The sequence below is a fragment of the Rousettus aegyptiacus genome, unplaced genomic scaffold (assembly GCF_014176215.1).
Source record: "Rousettus aegyptiacus isolate mRouAeg1 unplaced genomic scaffold, mRouAeg1.p scaffold_m13_p_11, whole genome shotgun sequence".
NCBI lineage: Eukaryota > Metazoa > Chordata > Mammalia > Chiroptera > Pteropodidae > Rousettus > Rousettus aegyptiacus.
Genome location: NW_023416286.1, coordinates 73,321,391 through 73,331,874, shown reverse-complemented (window position 1 = coordinate 73,331,874; position 10,484 = coordinate 73,321,391).

Here is a 10,484-nt window from a genome sequence, read left to right as displayed (position 1 = left end):
GTGGTTTTCTACCTTCCTTTCAAAAGCATTCACTTGCGCCAGAATTTTCTGTCCTCTCTCTCTCGATTGCCTTGGAGACCCAAACTAATATGCCAGCTCTTACTCTCACAAATTCTTCCTGCTTCTGCTTCCCTGCAAAGCTGAATGTGTTTAACACCTTCAGTGTGGAACATCCAGATGGATTCTACTTCCATGTTAATTTGCACCAGGATTTAAAATTTAAAATATAAATATTTTCTTTTTAAATTATTAAATATTAATTATTTGGAGGAATAATACTGTAGTTTGCACCTGTATTTCAACCAGGGAGCCTATCTACTCTGAAGCACATGGTCTACCTGCCCTTCAGGTTAGGGTACCTTAATGGAGACTGTTCCCAGAATGAATAAGCAAAGCTCTAGAGAAAATTATCATTTGGGGGGCAATTTGCTTCTGTACAGCAATAATGATGCTCTTATCAATAGTCGTTGAAGGAATGGTGATATGTTGGCTGGCAGAAGCCTTCACTTACCGACTTTATTTTTCCCTCTTTTCTAGGAGACACTGCAAAAGCACTCTCTGAAATCTTTTCCAGGCACAGTGAGTAGATTCATGACCATTTTCCCATAATATTTTTGTCCTTTTAGCCAATGCATACTTCTCCTGCTTTCCCTGCTGAGGCCTCTGTCTTTTCTCATACATTGCTCTCAAAAATGGAAGCAATTTCCTATATCAAATATCTACTGTTTTTTTTGTTTTGATTGCTCATGTTTGCTCTACTTGCTAAGCTCATTTTTTAAAAGGCAGAGAACACAGGGGAAATTTTCTCTGAGATTTTCAATGTTAACAAAATAGAGATGCTAGCACCTCATCAATAGTTTTGTTATATACCTTTGAGAAATCTCTGCCCTGAAAGAGGAGGCCACCCGATGCATTGGGAAAATTTCAGAATAAGCTTGGCTTGTTCTGTGGATCGTGCCTCTTGGAATGCCAGGTTCCAGAATATGGAAAGTTCAATGAATGTTTGTTGAATGAATGTATAAATAAGGAGTAAGAGAATGAGTGCCAGCCCTACTGAACACATATGATGGCAGTTCATAGTTTATAACAGAATCAAGGATTGTAACTGATTACCATTTGGCATACTGTATCCTGATCGTGTTAATAGAACCTTAGCCTTGGTTGTTTGAAGATAGAGTTTATTCTAAACATGTGGACAATTGGAAATATGATTCTTAGTAAAAAGCTGTTCTGTGATTTTGGATTTCTTATACAATCTTTTTTACAAACTATTCTATGTGTTTTTTTTTATTGTAATCTTTTATTTTTCCATTAGTAGGTTACAAATATATAGCAATGCAAAATATGTAAAGAAAAACTTTTTTCATAGTGAAATGATTACTAGTCAAGTTAATTAACATATCTCCTTACTGTAACCATTTTTTTTGTGTGTGATGAGAGCACCTGAAATCTATTCACAGCAAATTTCGAGTATTCAGTATAGTATTATTAACTATAGTCATCATGCTATATATTAGATTATCTTATAATTCCATTTATATGAAAAATTAAAAAAGGCAAAACTATAATGATAGGAAGTAAAATACTGGTTGCTAGGGTCAGGAAGTGGAGGAAGGGATCGACTACAAAAAAATATGAGTGAAATTTTTGTGGTGATAGAGTGTTTGATATAATTATGGTGGCTGTGCATTACTATATATGTATTTTAAGGCTGTAGACATAAAATTAGTGAATTTTATTATATATTAATTCTACCCCAATAAAGCTGATTAAAAGATTGGGAAATAAAACAAACAAAAAAGTATATCTTTGTTGCTTGGGGGGAAAATAAGGAAAAAGGAACATTGCCTTTTGAGTTTGGTCGTGGAGGAGAATCTCATAGTAGATCTGTACCTTGGAGTTGCCATCACCCCTTGGGGATATTTGCTATCCTTGTTATGGCTGCCAGGGGCACAGCTTGCCCTTTGACTTTCTGGTCCATATTTAGAGAAAAGACCTTGCTCTTGTTTTAGTATAGCTTAATCGAGGCAAGGTGCAATATTTTTCTATATTGATTACCAAAATATCAGGAGTAGAATGGAAAACAATTATAGAGAACACTATGAATCTTCTAAATAATCCAGCTTGCATCTTGTTCTCTATATCAGATTGGCAAACATTTTCTGTAAAGGACTAGGTAGTAAATTTTTCAGGCTTGTGACCCATACCATCTCTATTGCAACTGTGCGACTCTGCAGTTATAGTGTGAAAACAATCAATTAACAGACTGTGTTCCAGCAGACTTTTTAAGAAACAGACAAGGCCACATTTAGCTTACAAGCCATAGTTTGAAGAGCCCTGTTATACATTGCCAGACCTGGTCCATTCCCATGGGCAAATATGCTCTTGACAATCCTCTACCTTACTAACTTTGACTCAGCATTCTTTAACCTCCAGATGAATGAGAAAGGTTAAGGATGATCATCCCTTAATCTGGTGTCTCATTTTTGTTTGTTTGTTTTTGTTTTTACTTTGTTTTATTTGGTTTGCACTGAGGTCCTTCCTCTCCCTTGGTACAGCGACATCAAACATTATCTGTCCCTTCAAGGGCTACTCACCCTCTAATGTCCAAAGTGGGCCCTACCTTTGTAAATCATAATCTTTTCAGGTAATAACACAAGAATTATATCTTTGTAAGACACAAATTCATCTAGCTAGAAACCAGAGACATTTCCTAGTGAAAATTTTAAAAACATAACAGTGATTCTTATTACTATTGCACTTGTTATTTATTCAAGGCAGAACATGTGCATATGGGTGCATATTCACTTTGGGTTTCTCAGTAAATCTTACATGATGCAGAAGTAGTTTAATGTTCAGGTCAGAAGCATGTATTGGTACAGAGGGCTGAAAGGGGCTGGATTACTGTTGAGGGGAGGGAGTATATACATCACCTCAATATATGTTCCACCTACATTGCCACATGAGGTTTCTACTGGGACTTTCATGCAGAAACTGAGCCCTAAAAAGATCACTTCTTTAGCATTACGAATGAGAAAGCCTGATTTGCCTCTGCTCTCATTCTAAGCTGTCACTCCAAGTCAAAAGCCTGAGTCCATTTGGGATGTGAGTCTCTGACTCTTCTCTGCTTCTTGATGTTTAAATTGACTTGACTAGGATGATCATCAGACAACTTTCAAGATGATTCCTGCAGCAGGTATGTGAAACCAATCTTATTCCAGACAAGTGATGATTGGGTTAGCTCGGTGGAGACTATGCGCCCTGCCAATGTGGTTGGATCTGCATGCCCCGCATTGTTGCTTAGAGCTGCACATCAGACATTGGTCTCATGGATCTGTGTGCCCTATGTCGTCCCTTTGTTCTGCTTGTCTGATGTTTTCCTGTGTCCTTTGACATATGGCTCATTATGATTTTTTTTTTTTTTGGCAATTCCTTACTTTTTGACACTATAAGATGCTCCAGGCTCATCTTGTATATTTACTGCTTCGGTCTTTGAACCAGCCATTTCTCCAAGGAGCACTGGTTTCTTTTATTAGAGAATGTATGGATGCATTTTGCAAAATCTGAATGAAAAGTATGACAAACAGTATTTTTCCTCTAGAATTACAAGTAGGTGGGCTCCCTCTTAAGACTTTCTGTTGAGGACTGTTTTTCTAACATCTTTGTTTAGTATGGAGATTGATGGTGAGAGGAAGTATGTATTCACAAGTTTTAAGGAATTTTCTAAGAGGCACCATCAGTGTTTAGAAAAGGCCCCTGCCATTGGAAAATTTCCCTAGCTGCTATGAATGAGATAGAAGGGAAGAGAGCAACCCTGGCATCTCTGAAATCTGCTCCTAGCACTGACCTCTGAGTTAAGCAGGATCACGGTTGTGACAGTGATTGCTAAGGGCTTTAGGAGAGAACTTAGACTTTAGAGTTTTTAAACTGAAGTGTTAAGTGCAGCCTGCCAGGATTTTATATACTAATATATGTGCTTTTTACACTCTAGAGGATGTAGTGGAGGGCTAATCATTGAATTTGGCCTCCTGATTTGGTGGTTAGTATGGTTACTTCTTACAAGAATAAGAGAAATAAGGGTGTAGTAATTTTATGAAAAATCACTTGGTGACTTATTACATGTGGAATAAAAGGGAAAGGCAAGAATGAGAAACAAAAGTTTTTTGGTTAAAAGTGGTTGGTGATACTTTAGTAAAAATAGGTATTGATACAGGTGTCTCCCAGAAGAGTGGAAATGTGCATCTGAAACTCCAAAGAGAAGACCTGGGTGCCATTTTTGTAGGCATTAATAAATTATTTTCTCTTATAAGTCTGATGCGTGCATTGAAAATTGTACTATTTGTGCTGGAAATAGAAATATATCGATGGATTTTACTTCAAAAGAAATACATGAGTTGAATATAAAGATATTTCAAGGAATAAAACTTAATTTATTCATTCATGTCCTTTTAGGATATATTGAGTATTAAAATCAAGATCTAAATAGCAACAACAAAAAAAGATTGGTTCATTGAACTGCCAGACTACAAAGTTATGTGTATGTACTCCATGCTAATGTGAGAATTGCTGTGATTATAGAAGCTGTTAGTAAATTGCATATTTTAAAAAAGTATAAATTACTTTCGGTTGAGAAATGTGAAAGTTGTTTCAGGGTTATATTTGTATTTCATTTGCAAATTACTTTTCTTGGGAGATATAGCTCTTAGTTTGGGGTTATATTTTTATTTCATTTATTTTAGTAGTAGTTAACACTATAACTGTAACAATCAGCACTTCTGGTAAGTAGAATTGATTAACTGCCAGGTACACCTATGCCGATTGTTCATGTCAATTAAACTTACTACGAACTGGAGAGGACCAATAAAGTCTTCTCTGTAACATACATTGGAAATGTTGGAGGACTGTTTTGATATTAATCTACATAGGGAATCAACTAAAAAGTTAGAGATTTTATGTCTTTTAAAGGATATGTTAAAGTAAGTCATATATTCATGGAAAGAAAGTTTTGAGAGGGCTTTTATTTTCCTGAGAGGTATCACTGATCGGCATTAAGAATGAGGGGTATAGTTAATTAAACCTACTGGACCCATGATGGAGGAAAACTAAGTGGTCTCTACTCTTTTTGCGCCCATCAGTACCACTTCTGTCATGCCCTTTTCTGAGTATTGGTGATGACACAGAGATGTAACAAATATTTGCTATTGCTTTCTCTTCCTGGACACATGTCAGACATAGCCTAATGTCATTATAACTTCGACGTTCCCTATTTTCTACTCAGAATTCTTCTGTACACAGTGATCCAAATGATTAGAATTGAAATACATAATATAACCTATTAGCTATCTTTGTGCAAAAAACCATCAAAAGCTCTTAAGAACACCAGTATATTTGGAAACACCAGTTGGATCTGTCAAAGACAGGAATATTTAAGAAGCAGGTGGGTTCCCAGTGCAAACATTTGCTGATTGCACCTTTGATTCAATTACTGTAATTTATTTTTGTGCTGTTAAGTACTCCTCCTTAAATATCAGCACATTAGATTGAAAGTTTATTGGATGTTTGCCAAAATCTTTTTAATCAGCTCTGTATCAGTGCCATTTTAGGCAGTGTCCTGTGCAAATTAGTTTCTGTTATGCCGTCTTCCTATGCAGGTGCAGAGAGTTGGCCTTAAATAAGGCCAAATCTTAAGCCCCAGGACCAAATCAGCCAGAATCTCTCAGAATATTAATTACACTCTGCACATCAATGAAATCTTATACCCAAAGAAAAGTAGAAAGGGAAAAATAGCAACTTGACAGTGTTTTCACTCTGTGGACTCAACACCCCTTTTCCACCACCCCAAGTCAACGATGACTGGGACAAGCCTCCGGCACAGTGCCATAGAAATCTAGAAGATTCTATCTTTCCAAGTTGGAATCAGTTTTAATCTGAGGTCTGATGATCTGGGTTTCAGTCTTTAGTCCTGGTCTTTCCATTAACCAGCTTTTGTATGCCTCACTTTCTTAATGTGTAAGACAAAAAGGTATCGAAAATATATGATTTTACTTCTGAGTTCCTTCTAGCTTCTTTCTGCTGCTCTGTCTAAACTGCACAGAACTGCCCCAGGCTTTAAACTGAGGGGTGATATGAAGTTCCCCCATTCCCTTTTTGCATATTCATTACACATAACTGATATTGTTTATATCTTTTTCCATCTTTAAGCTGTGCAGAAAGAGATAAATACCCATAGGTAAAGAAAAGACAAATACAAAAAACCAAATTTTTTAAAAACCGAGAAAAGAGCTTGAACAAAAAAAATTATAAAAGAATAAATACGTACAGCAGATATGTGGGAATATGTTGAAGTTCAGTGGTAATCAAGGTAATACCAATTCATGACATCATTTTTCAAGCAACAAAGTAATACGTATTTAAAAAATAATAGTATACTTAATGCTGATGACACAGGAGTGAGATTTATATTTCTAGTCAGAGTATAAATTATTAGACTTTCTATGGAAAATAATTTAGCAATATGTACCAAGAGCATCTTGGATCCATTCTTTTTAGAATTTACTCTAAGAATCTGTTAAAAAAGAATAAATATTTCTGTAAAAGTATGTTATAAGGAAGAATGAAATACTAGAAACAGCATAAATATGCAATAACAGAAAGTTAAATAACTAATAGTATGTCATTAGTACATGGTCATTTAAAATGACATATTAAAGAATAGTTAATGTTAACTGAACAAAATGATTATGTAGCAGTGTCTACCAAAAATATAATTTTAATTATATAAGCACATATATATTTATATATCAATCAAAGACAAACTAGCAGCAATCACTGTTAAGTGAATTTCTCTGAGGGGTAGATTTAGAAATGTTTACATATTTCCTTGAACTCTATGTTTCCTAATGCAGAAATGAGAATCTATTTCTACAGTAAGCATAGTGAAATAGACTAAAAAGTAATATTTAGGATTTTTAAGTACAATTTTTATTTTTAAATTGCTACTATATCAAATCGTGATATGCCTAACAATTTCGGTAAACATATTTTATAAGATGTTTTCTAATTTCAAATTGCATTAGCACAAAACACAGTTTGTTACTACCAATTATAATGAGTTAGGAAAAGATACTATAGGGAAAGAAATTTAAAATATAAACAAAAAATTGATATTTCTACGCTCCCCCCCCCCAAAAAAAATGAGAGGATCACAAAAAGATATTGTTTTTGCATTTTCCCCTCTATGATTTCTCTCTGGAAGGGAATCATTTTGTCAGAAGCATTGACTGTCTAAGCCATTTGGGATGGTTTTCAGTGTCCTTTAGGGAAATATTGACCCAATGATCTAAAAAAGGTAAAGCAGTATCTAGGGTAAATCCTCATTTAACCTGGTTGATAGGTTCTGCAAAATTAATTATACCAATTTTACCATAGGCTATTTGATATAAACAAGAGTTAAGTTCCTATGAAAAGATGTTATTTGAAGATCTATACTCATTTAGAAGATTTAATATTCTCTCACATAGTTTCTTAGAAGGAGCATGAATATTATCTTGAGACTATCATTTTTTCCTTATTTAAAAAAATAAACATTTAAATAAATTTTAATAAGGATTTTTAAATTAATATACTTCTCAGTCAAAGCTGCTCCAGTATTGTAAAATTTTATAAGTAGTCAAATTTTTAAAAGTGAAAGATTTGTTACTTTTTGTTGATTTTCAGTTGAACTTGCATTTGAGATGAAAATGTTTTAAAGACACACTTCCGTTACACGTAAATTGGATGCCTTTACTCCACACCCCTTTCAATCATATGGAGTAGCTAATTTTGGTTTTACAGTGACTTATTTTAACTCACAACTAAATTAAACAAACAAAAAAACCTCTATGGATGGCAACTCTCCAGCTTACATCATCTGACATGAACATCAGAATAAAATTTTTCTTTCTTAAGCTGATGCTTAAGAGCACACATTTCCTAGACTGCCATTAAAAAACTGTATTATGTATGAAATTGTCTAGAGGTTACTTACTTAGGGGCCCGACCCAAGCTATAGGAAATAAAAATATGTTAACCAGTCTGTAACAAACAGAAATGCTCACTAAATTAATATCAGTACAAAACAATACATACTACTATTCATGAAATATATATTGACTTATGAAGACATCATTTCACCTCATTGGGAAAGTTTTAAATAACAATCTATTTGACAGTTGCTGTATTTTGGATGTAAATATTCTAAACTAATAAACTCATTAAGAAACTCAGGTTTTGCAATAAATCCATAAGGTGGCTAGATTATATTTCAAGAAATTTGAGTTCTCTTTAAACAGGTGATGTTTTATATTCCCTGTTTGCCTGGGTGGGCAGGAAACCAAAACAACATCCTGAGTCCTATGCAAAAATCAACACAGCTTGCAGCAGAGTAGCATGAAAATTTGCATCCTGATTTAATTCTTTTTCTAATATACCAAATTACCTCAACTAGAATTCAAATTCCTCTCTGTGAATGAGCAGCAGTCTTGTTAGTCAGGGAACCTGGATTCAGTCTGAAGATTATTTGTTCTACCCAGTATTAGTTTGCTCCCCTTTGTCAGTCTGTTATTCAATAGGTTTCTTTTGGCTGTGATATAACGGACTGTGACTGAAGCTACTCCACCTTTTTTCTGACGGTTCTACCCAAACATGGTAAGAACATTCAGCCTTTCTTTCACCTACTGCCCTAAAGGTTTTAAAGAACATTCAGCCTTTCTTTCACCTACTGCCCTAAAGGTTTTAAAGAACATTCAGCCTTTCTTTCACCTACTGCCCTAAAGGTTTAAAAAAAAAAATCAATTCAAAGGGCATTAGCAATGTCAAGTTTATACATGTTTAGAAGAAAGCAAAGCTTGCTCAGATTTCTCTAATTTTTATACTTAGCTATGAAATATATCTTGTTAGTAATCAAGTTGTTTCTTTAATAGTTTATGAAATAAATGTTTATCGTAAAAAATTTGAAAGAAAGGAAGTCAATATCACAGAGTTGCTAACCTTTTGATAAATTTTGTTTCATCCTCTAAGTATTTATATAAACTTATTTGTTTCATTTATTCAAGTGAGTGGAAAACATATACTAATAGTGGACAATGTTACACATGGTGAAGACTGAATAAAGTGTGTGCATGTGTATGTGTGTGTTCTATCCTGAAGTGACTTACAGTTTGGTGAGACAAAAGTATATAGTTCATGAAGTTCTATTTGAGGAAAAACATTACAGTTGACCATGGAACAGTATGGGGCTTAGGAGCCCCCAACCCCTTCACAGTCGAAAATCCAAATAACTTTGGATTCCTCCAGAACTTAACTACAAGTAGCCTACTGTTGACCAGAAGCCTTACCAATATAGTCCATTAATAGTTTGTATGTTATATGTATTAAATACTGTATTCTAACAATAAAATAAACTAAAAAAAGAAAATGTTATTAAGAATATTATAAGAAAGAGAAAATATTTAGTACTGTATGTATTTATTTTTAAAAAATCTATGAATAACTGAACCTGCAAATAAGTGGACCCACACAGTTCAAATCCGAGTTGCATATAATAGAATATATATAATTTATGTACTTATAATAGCATATATAATTTATAATAAAATATAAACTGTTATCTTACTTTCTTCACAGTATAATAAACATTTTCCCACTTCATTAAAAATTTTAAGTATCATTTAATGGTTGCATAATATGGGTGTTCTTTATTTAGACATTTCCCTAATAATATGTCATTTCTTTATTTTTATTTTTAGAAATTATTAAGTAATAAATCTTGATACTTCTTTGCTTCTCCAAATGTTAGGACAAATTTCTAAAGAGGAAATTTGTGGGTCAAAAGCTCACAAAAATTTCAAGAATTAATATGATTGATGAATTACTTTCAGAAAAGCTGTAGAAACTTACACTATCATTATAGAACATATTAGAGTGACAATAATACCAATCCCATGTCAACGGTCTATGTCATTTAAAAAATTATTGCTAACATTTTTTGTTGAAAAATGATAACTCATTTCAGTTTACATTTTTATTAGTAAATTTGTATATTTAAAATGTGAGCACATAGATAATAAATAGTTTGTGTAAAAAAATTAATGAAGACTTCAACCAAGATTGGAATAGGGAGAGCCTATTGGAGCAGGGGGAGCTCTCATGCCCTATGCTGATGGCAAAGTTCTATGAGAGGAACTCTTTGGTTATGACAGGCCCTCCCCGCCCCCAACTTCCTCTTCTCTATAAAAGAATTTCCTATGGCTTGCTCTATGGAGCTTGCATGTGGCTCACCATGGCTGCATGTTCTGGATTGAAATTCTTTTTGCTGAATAAACCCTCTTTGTCGGTGGAATATCTAGCTGACTTTTTTTTCAAGGTACACATATATAAGTTTACATTATGTATATATGTATACATACAACTTTATTTAATTTCAATAAATTATTAGTTGAATGCCT